The sequence below is a fragment of the Carlito syrichta genome, unplaced genomic scaffold, assembly GCF_000164805.1.
Source record: "Carlito syrichta isolate Samal-C Ts95f unplaced genomic scaffold, Tarsius_syrichta-2.0.1 Scaffold306949, whole genome shotgun sequence".
NCBI classification, from domain to species: Eukaryota; Metazoa; Chordata; class Mammalia; order Primates; family Tarsiidae; genus Carlito; species Carlito syrichta.
The window spans coordinates 144020-153930 of record NW_007251045.1 but is presented as its reverse complement, the minus strand read 5'-3'; the positions used below and the strand labels follow the sequence as shown (position 1 = coordinate 153930).

At 46.6% G+C, this 9911-nt stretch overlaps 1 non-coding gene across 1 annotated transcript; it reads right to left on the bottom strand.

Annotated features, from left to right (window-relative positions):
• Positions 1 to 4030: 4030 nt before the first annotated feature.
• On the bottom strand, positions 4031 to 4102 carry TRNAP-AGG. Its single transcript has one exon. It is a non-coding gene; the product is annotated as a tRNA-Pro (tRNA).
• Between the last annotated feature and the right edge of the window lie 5809 nt (positions 4103 to 9911).

Below are 9911 nucleotides of genomic sequence, written 5' to 3'. Positions count from 1 at the left end.
GCGGGTCGGGGCTGGGGGGGCGGGGAGCAGCCACTGCACTCCAGTCTGAGCAACAGAGTGAGACTCCAACTCAAAAAAAAAAAAATGTTTTCTCTAATTCTTTGTTTTCTATCTTTTATAGCCTTTTGTGGCTAATAAGAAGTCAGCTGTCAATATAATTATCTTTGTAGGCAAACGAGTATTTTTTTTTCTGCTTGCTTTTAAGATTTTTCTCTTTTTCTTCAATATTCTGCAGTTTCACCAGAGTATTTTTTTTTTTTTTTTTTGTATTGGAGTCTCACTGTCGCCCAGGCTGGAGTATAGTGGCACGCTCCTGGCCACTGCAGCCTCGACCTGCTGGGCTCTGGCGATCCTTCCGCCTCAGCCTTCCAAGTAGCTGGAACTACAGGCATGCACTGCCATGCCCAGCTAATTTTTTGATTTATTGTAGAGATGAGGTCTTGCCAAGTTGCCCAGGCAGTCTTGAACTCGCGGGCTCAGGCAATCCACTCACCTCAGCCTCCCAAAGCGCTGAGATTACAGGCTGAGCCACCGAGCCTGGTCTCACCACAGTATTTTTATGAGTTTAGGACTCTTACCTGGGAACTTATGTCTTTCTTTCATTTGGGAACATTCTTAACCATTATCTATTGGAATATTGCATTTCCCTCATTCTCTCAATCTCTTCCAGGGACTTGTATTAGAAATATATGAGTTTGTCTTATTCATTCTCATTTTTAAACCATCCTTTCATATTTACTATCTCATCACTTTTTCATATAATAAATGATTTCATCAGCTCTATCTTCCAGTTCACTAATATCTCTTTACATGAATCGAATCTACTGTTTAATACATCATTGAGTCTTTATTTTCAATGGTTAGTCTTTCATTTCTTTTTTTTTTTTTTTTTTTTTTGAGTTGGAGTCTCACTCTGTCACCCAGACTGGAGTGCAGTGGCCGCTCCCGGCCATCAGCTTCAACCTGCTGGGCTCCGGCGATCCTTCCACCTCAGCCTTCCAAGTAACTGGAACTACAGGCGTGGGCCTGGCTAATTTTTGATTTGTTGCCTGAGCCCGCAGGCTCAGGCAATCCACTCACCTCAGCCTCCCAAGGCGTGGAGTTACAGGCTAAGCCACTGAGCCCGGCTTCTTTTTTTTTTTTTTTTTTGAATTGGAGTCTCTCTCTGTTACCCAGACTGTTGCCAGTCTTTCATTACTTGATGTTTTATTTTTTCCCTCAATTATCTGCTTTTTTTTTTCATTTTCTTCATTTTATTTTCAAGTCGGCCCTAATTCATTATGGTTTATTTTCTTGTCTTTTTTTTGTTTTAGTTTTTGAAGTGGAATCTCACTCTGTTGCCCATACTGGAGTGCCGTGGTATGCTCCCAGCCACCGCAGCCTTGACCAGCTGGGCTCTGGTGATTTTTCTGCCTCAACCTTCCAAGTAGCTGGAAGTACAGGTGCACGCTACCGTACCCAGCTAATTTTTGATTTATTGTAGAGACGAGGTCTTGTCAAGTTGCCCAGGTGGGTCTTGAACCCTCGGGCTCAGGCAATTCACTCTCCTTGGCCTCCCAAAGTACTGGGATACAGGCTGAGTCAACGAGCCTGGCCTTGTCTTTAATACTCCTAAATATACTTATTATATCATCTTTTTCATGTTGTATTATGTACAGTTCTTGGGGTGCTCTTTTGTTTGTTGTGTCCACTACTCTTCCTTATGAGGAGTTGCTTCCTTGTCTAGTTTTGTTTTTTTCCCAGCTGAACCATGGCTGGAGTTGCCTCAAAAGCATCATCAGGGAAGGTCCCACACAGGAGTACCTCACACTGTCACAAGATGGGACTGGTTGAGATTCCAAAGAGAGAAGCACTAAATACCAGGGTGGTAAGTCCAAAGCACTTATTAGGTAATGTATGCACAAAATGGGCTGCTGTGTGTCCTAGGGCGGACTGAGAGCCAAGGGATGGTCTACCTGGGTATGTCCACCACCAGGGGGTCAGGTTATGGAGATTATATGAGGGTTTAAGGACTGTGGCAGGAGACCGGGCTAGCTTTTGTGTTTAGCAATGTGGTTGGTCCTTCTGTGTTTGAGCAGCAACCTAAACACCTTTCTCAGTGCCTGTGAATGTTCAAGGTCCAGCTTGGGTTCCAGCCATCGGGGGAAAGCATGCAGCTGGTCAGATCACAGAGCGGTTACGGCATTCTGTGTTTCTCACTCAGGACAGAGAAAATAGTGGGGGAAGTTTATTACATTTTATACAAGTTTATAATATTCTATGTTATACACATTAATTTTATTGTGAGCTCTTCTTCAGCAGGTTTTGTTGTTGTTGTTTTGTTTTGTTTTTTGGTGAGCGTTCCATAAGCCTTGGGTTATGAAAGCATTCTTACAGAACAAAAAAGAAAAAAAAGGATGAAAAGAAAAGAAAACTTTCTTACATAACCTTTTCTGCTTCTGTGTGGCTGTGTGGTATTCCTAAGGATTTCAGGGGTCCTGAACCAGGTTTATATTTAATTTCTCTGCTTGAATCCGAAACCATGAAGCAAATATACATCAAGATACGATACAAGCACTTGGTCAGGCATGGGACTTTAATTTCTCAGGGTTGACTGGTTTGTCGTCTTCCTTTCATGGGCAGGGCAGATTGTTGATGTTCTGAGCTCCATACAGGGGGTTCAGATCCAGCTCATTGTCTTGGGTGGGCTGAGGCCACATATCCTACCACCTATTAAGACATATCCTGCCACATATATATATATATATATTTTTTTGAGTTGGAGTCTCACTCTGTCGCCCAGACTGGAATGCAGTGGCCGCTCCCAGCCACCGCAGCCTTGACCTGCTGGGCTCCAGCGATCCTTCCGCCTCAGCCTTCCGAGTAGCCGGAATTACAGGCGCGCGCCACCACGCCCGGCTGATTTTTTATTTATTTATTGTAGAGATGAGGTCTCGCTGCTCAGGCGGGTCTCGAACCCGCGGGCTCAGGCAATCCACTCACCTCAGCCTCCCAAAGAAACGGGATTACAGGCTGAGCCACCGAGCCCAGCTATCCTGCTACATATTAAGACATAATTCCAGGTCTCTGGACATTTATCTGTGTCTGACACCCACCATGAGCCGTTGTGACATTCTCCTTTTCTTTTTTCTGTGTCTTTGCATTCCTTCTTTAATTCTGATATCTGGGAATTTTCTTTTTTTTTTTAAAAAAAGTCATGATTGCCCTTTTTTTTTTTTTTTTTTGAGTTGGAGTCTCACTCTGTCGCCCAGACTGGAACGCAGTGGCCGCTCCCAGCCACCGCAGCCTCGCCTGCTGGGCTGCCGGTGATCCTTCCGCTTCAGCCTTCCAAGTAGCTGGAACTACAGGTGCGCGCTACCGTGCTCGGCTAATTTTTGATTTATTGTAGAGATGAGGTATCGCCAAGTTGCCCAGGCGGGTCTCGAACCCGCGGCTCAGGCAATCCACTCACCTCAGCCTCCCAAAGGCGCGGGATTACAGGCTGAGCCACCGAGCCCGGCTGATTGCCCATATTTTAATTTTTAAATTTTATTTTATCTAACATCCCGATGTGTGTTTTGAGGGGTCCTGGGTGAGAGGACAGTCCAGTCTTCCATGATGCCAGAAGTTTCCCCCTTGAGATTCTCTTTACCTTGAATATTATTCTTAACAATCCCTATGTCTGTAAGATACACTACTATTCCTGATTTAACCCTCGCAACAACTCTGAGAAATACCATTTATTGCTCCATTTTACCAAGGGGAAAAGTGAGACTCAGAATTGTAAGGATAATGCTGGCTTTTGAACTTTGAGTCCAGTGCATTTCACAATAATCTTCTCAGGCTCAGCCAGACACCAGGCCAGTCACCTCCTGTTAAGTCTGGCCTCAGTGGAAATAATGGGGTACATACAAGCCATGACTAATGGGGAAACTGACTGGTAGCTGTCCGGGGGATCCTTTAAACACCATGAGTCCATCTCTTTGCTTCCACCCTTAAAAGGGCAGGCAGTGTCTGTGTATGTGGTGGTGGAGAAGGGACAGAAAATACAGGGCTCGTCCGGGATTTGAACCCGGGACCTCTCGCACCCTAAGCGAGAATCATACTCCTAGACCAACGAGCCACTGGCAGTTATTCTCTGCCAGATGTGCTCTCCCTGCCACATCAGCAGCACAGCAGCAGTTTGTGGTTCCTAGAAGCAGCCTCTCTCCCAGCCTTCCAGGCTGGCATCCGGCCCAGGCCTGCTGTACTCCAGCAGGCTGTGTTTTTGGGTTCTCTCCTTCTCCTTCCAGCTCTCTGTCAAGCTAAACAGATGCTGCTCCTCCAGCCGGTTGCTCCAGGCAGGGCTGTTCCTCCCTGTGACCAGCCCATTCTCCCCAGAACTCCCAAATGGGATTCGCAAAGGTGCCACAGGGGAAGCACAGGGAAGGGACCAGGCTTAGCAACCACCACTTTCTTAGGCACCCCCAGGGTTGAGTGAGCCTATATGGGATCTCTTGCACCTAACTGAGAACTACTCTTCTTTCTTACCTCATGATCAGACCATCTGGAAAAAAATTCTCTAAGCCAGGGGTCACCAATCCCCAATCCCCAGGCCATGGACTGATACCCGTCCATGACCTGTTAGGAACTGGCCACACAGTGGGAGGTGAGCAACAGGTGAGTGGAACTTTGCAATCTGTTGTATCAGTGGCAACATTAGATTCTTGTGGGAGTGCAACCCTATTGTGAACTGCGCAGGCAAGGGACGTAGGTTGTGCTCTCCTTATGAGAATCGAATGCCTAATCCTCAAAACCAGTTTTGGATGCTACCAAGCCTGGGGGCCACCACACTAAACCCATTAAACTCCTCGGGGATGGGGCAAGAGATTGTCCCAGCTCACTCGACTAGGTGACATTGGCTGAATTACTCAGTTTCTTCATCTGATGTTTGGAGAAAGTAACACCTACCCTGTCTACCTTTCAGGGACATTTTGAGGATCAGGTGAGATGATTTATAGACTGTAAAGTGCTGTACAAAGGAAACGAGTTATGATGACAACATGAGGTAGAGGGAAAATACACAATAAGAAAGCTGCCTACTGTGCTTTGCATGTCTTACTTAACCTTATAGCAACCTTGTGAGATCAGTGTCATTGTGAGATAAAGAAATTTGCCTAGGCTGGGCATGGTGGCTCAAGCCTGTCATTCCAGTGCTTTCAGAGGCTGAGGTGGGAGAACTGCTTGAGGTCAGGAGTGTGGGACCAATCTGGACACATAGCAAGACCCTCGTCTCTTCAAAAAATTTAAAAATAACAGTGTGGTGGCACATGCCTGAAGTTCCAGTTACTGGGGAGGCTGAGGCATGAGGATCCCTTGAGCCCAGGAGTTCAAGGCTATAATAGACCATGATAGTGCCACTGCGTTCTAGCCTGGGCAACAGAGTGATACCCTATCTCAAGATAGATAGATAGTTAGATAGATAGATAGATAGATAGATAGATAGAAAGACTTGCCTAAATTCAGCTTATGCTTCATATTTATCTGAATGTTTAAACTCTCCTAAATTCAGCTTATTCATACTTATTTGAATCTGAAACCTAGTTTAAATGCTGTACACAGAAAACCAGAGATGAGGAGCACATCCTGTTATACTCAGTCTTTCTCCCTACCATCTCCTGTCCGGCTCATCCCACCCAGGAAGGCTGCCCAGGAAGAGGCTGTTCACAGCCTAAGGGTGGCCTAGATTGGGGTCCTTCAGGTTGGAAGTCTCCCAAAAGAGAGTGAGGGTGTGATCACATTTCAGAAACTGGGGACTTGTAGGATATCCCAGTGGCTGGACTCTCGCTTGTGTGTCTCCATGGTACCTGTCCACATCCATCGTACCCTGGGATCTTTGCTCACTCCCAGAGGAGCAGTCTTCCAGGAGACCTGTTTGATTCCATGAGGCCTGTTTGAGTAGTCCTTGGGTCTCACCCTGTGCCTGGCCCTTGGCAGTCCTGTTGACAAAGTCAATGATTCCCAAGCATGTATGTGTGCCTGGCCTTGTGTAAGCTCTTTACCAGATTAATCCTATTTAATCCTCCTAGCACGACTGTTTTTGCAGCCATCCCTTAGCATGTCTGTGGAATGAATGAATGAGTGAAAGAAGGACAATCTTTTTTTTTTTTTTTGAGTTGGAGTCTCACTCTGTCGCCCAGACTGGAGTGTGGTGGCCGCTCCCGGCCACCGCAGCCTCGACCTGCTGGGCTCCTGCGATCCTTCCGCCTCAGCCTTCCATGTAGCTGGAACTACAGGCGCGCGCTACCACGCCCGGCTGGTTTTTTGATTTATTGTAGAGATGAGGTCTCGCCAAGTTGCCCAGGCGGGTCTTGAACCCGCAGGCTTAGGCAATCCACTCACCTTGGCCTCCCAAAGCGTGGGATTACAGGCTGAGCCACCAAGCCCAGCTAGGAAGGACAATCTTAGGAGTGTGCACAAAAGTCACTAGTGGTAACAGATGGTCAGGTGAATACTCACTGCCTGACTTGAAGTAGAAACTATACCTCTAGAGAAGCCCTCCCACACTTCATCCTTCTAAGCAGGTTTCCTACTAAACCAGCCTCTCTTTGGATAGGGGTAAGAATGGTCCTCAGGTATTTTATTTTATTTTTTGAGTTGGAGTCTCACTCATGCCCAGTATGTTCAGTGGCATGATCACAGCTCACAGCCTCAACCTCCTTGGATCAAGAGATCCTTCTGCCTTAGCCTCCTGAGTAGCTGAGACCACAGGCACACACCACCACGCCCAGCTAATTTTTTTATTTTTGTAGAGATGAAGTCTCACTATGTTGCCCAGGCTAGTCTCGAACTCTTGGGTTCAAGCGATTCTCCTGCCTCAGCCTCCCAAAGTGCTGGGATTACAGGCATGGACCACTGAGCCCAGTGGTCCTCACTTAAAGAATGGATTGGCCAGCATCCCTCTGGAGCTGGGAGATAAAGTTTTATTGCTTCCATCTAAGAGTGTCTGGACCAGACAACTGGCCCAGCTAACTAATCATGGCTGGAGAGAAAGGCAAGAGCTCATCCTCAAACCAGACTTTTTTAGGTAGCTGTTTTCCAGCTCTATACTGGCTTCTAAATAAAAGCACACTCCACATGTCCTTCCATTACCTCAGCACACATTCCCTGCATTGTTCCTCTTGGTGGGTGTGCCAGGGAGTGAAGTTGCTCCAAGCTCCAGCTCCTAGGGGGACTTCACTGAAAATGTTTCAGAGCTGAGACCAGCATTGGGTCCCTGCCAGTGCTCCCCTCTGGGGGTGCTGTTGGAATCTGGGGTAGGATCATTCTTCTTTGTGTGGCCTATCTGGAGCAGCATCCTGTCCACTAAATACCAGTAATCCCTTCTCTGCTGTTGTGACAGCCATGAAATGCCCCCCCACACTTCCAAAGGCCTCTTGGGTGGTGGGGTCGGGGAAGAGGAGTGTGGCCCTGGTGGAAATCCACTGGCACCTACCTTAAATCCTCTTCCAGGCTGAAACCACTGTGCCTCACTCCATGCGGTAGACTTTAGGCCTTCAGTTGTTCATTAGTGTCTGCACTGAAGAAGCCATAGATAGAATGTTCTAGGGAGGAATCATAGCTCTACTTCCAGAAGCTTTCTCACTATTCTCCCAGGCCTGAGGAAGGCTTTTAGTCAGGCAAATCCTCGAGTGATTTCTCATTTCACAAGAGCACATCAGTTCATCTAGAGAGCATTATGGGTATTTAGCAGACAGCACTGTCACACACATCATTTCAAGCTCATTGTCACCTCCTGCATATAAAAAACAGAGCAGAAAGCTAACACTGGTTGCCTCTGAGAAAGGTAACTGAATAGCTGGGAGGCAGGGTAGGAAAGACACTTATTTTTCTTTTCTTAAAAAAAATTGCTAGGTGGGGGAGGGCAGCTCCAAGAATCACAGCAGGTTCAGAGAGACTCCCAGAAACTTCTTTTTCCCTGGGTATTCTTCGGTACTTTGAATTTTGAGTTCTGTTTTATATATGTATTCCATTCGAAACAGAAATTAAATTATAAGTAACTAAGCAAAGGGAAGCAATAACTAGATTAGGGATAAGGGTGTTCCTCCAGATAGCCCAAATTTCCTCTGGATCAGAGCAGCATCTCAGCCTCTGGACCTCTCCTGATGATTATGGTTTGTGTACACTTCTGAATTGTGTTTTTGTACTGAGTTGAATCCACATTGAGGAGTCAGGAATAGACCTGATCCTGTGATCTCAGGCCTGTCTACCTTCTCAGGGATGTTGTTGAGGACATTGTTTACTACATCACACCAGTGTCTCCTTTGTGAAGTCCCCTGGGAGGCATTCTAGCTGGTCACAATTCCAAGAACAGTTAGTTTGCATTTTCTTTCAGGACACTTTGAATTATGTAAATAAGTAGCTTCTAGAAAGTGTGGGGCTGAGGGTGTGACCCATCAGGAGCAGATTCACAGGGTGGTCATGTTACAATTTCCTTCCTGACTGTAACTCCTCACTGATGATGTTTTCTCTTTTTTTTTTGTTCCTACATTTGATTCATGGTTTTTCACTGTGTCCTGTATATTCCTGCATGTCTCCTGTCCCGTAAACTATTTTGAGAAAGGATGAGGTATAAATAAATAAGCTCCTAATGAGAACAGGAAAAAACAAAACACCCTGAAACTATTCAGAAAATATCTGCTTTTCCCAGGACTTTCCTTTTTTCCTGGACAATTAAAACAACTGGAGAAACATATTTTCACTTGATTGTTTTCCATTCAGTTCTGGGTATCTATAAGTCTAAATTTAAATCAGTGACTCTCAGCCAGAAGGGAGGGAAGGGGAGTGAGAAGAGGGCATCTGGCAATGTCTGGAGATGTTTTTGGTCATCATGACTGGGGTGATATTGGTGATTTTTGCACCTGGAGAAGGATGCCAGTGCATAGCACAGCATGACAAAGAATGATCTGTGATATGTCAATAGGGCCAAGGCTGAAAAACCCTGGTCTAAATATACCTCACAGGATTTTCTGTAAAGCTTTAGTGTATTATCATGCTCCCAAATTAGTAAAGCGACTTGAACCTGGAAAGAACACTGTATATGCCAAATGCTTAAAAGTCTCTGTTTTTAGATTATTATCCTCCTCCTTTACTCCATGCCTCTTCCTCAGAGTCTTCCTACTCCATGGCTTCAATGACTCTGAGAGATTTTTGTCCCTGGCTTGGGTGCCAGTAAGACTCTATGCTTGGATCAGGTTTCTTTTGGTCTAAGCCCCTTGGGAGCATCTGCCCCATCTTAGCTGGGGCTGAGTGTTCTGCTTGGGTTCATTGTTCTCCCTCTGATGTGGGGTGGAAGAGGGTGGGAGGGTACTGTCAGGGGAGGTGTCAGGACAGTGCCAGCACAAGCCAAAGAAGTGTCCGCCTGGTCTTGCACACTGGGTGTAAAAGGGCCTGGGTGCCGGGCATGGTGGCTTACACCTGTAATCCACCACTTAGGGAGGCTAAGGTGGGAGAATGGTTTGAGCCCAGGAGTTGGAGACGAGCCTAGGTAACATAGCAAGGCCTCATCTCTACAAAAAATAAAAAAAATTAGCCAGGAGTGGTGATGCATGCTTGTAGTCCCGGCTACTGAGGAGGCTGAGCACAGGAGGTCAAAGCTGCAGTAAGCCATGATGGTGCCACTGCACTCCAGCTTGGGTGATGGAGTGAGACCCCGACTCAAAAAAAGAAAAAAGAGGGCCTGGGGTGTCTGGTACCCACACCAGTTAGCCTCCATTGGGACCATTTGCAGAGGTGGGCACCCCTCAGCAGAGCTCAGCAGACAGCTAAGGCCGACTTGTTCCACTGGCCTGCAAGTGTGCAGGCCAGGCTGACACAAGGGCCATCTGTGTGCCCTGCTCAGGAACAGTTACCTTCAAGTGCCTTTGGCCCTGATCCTAAGGTCCTGTTCAGGG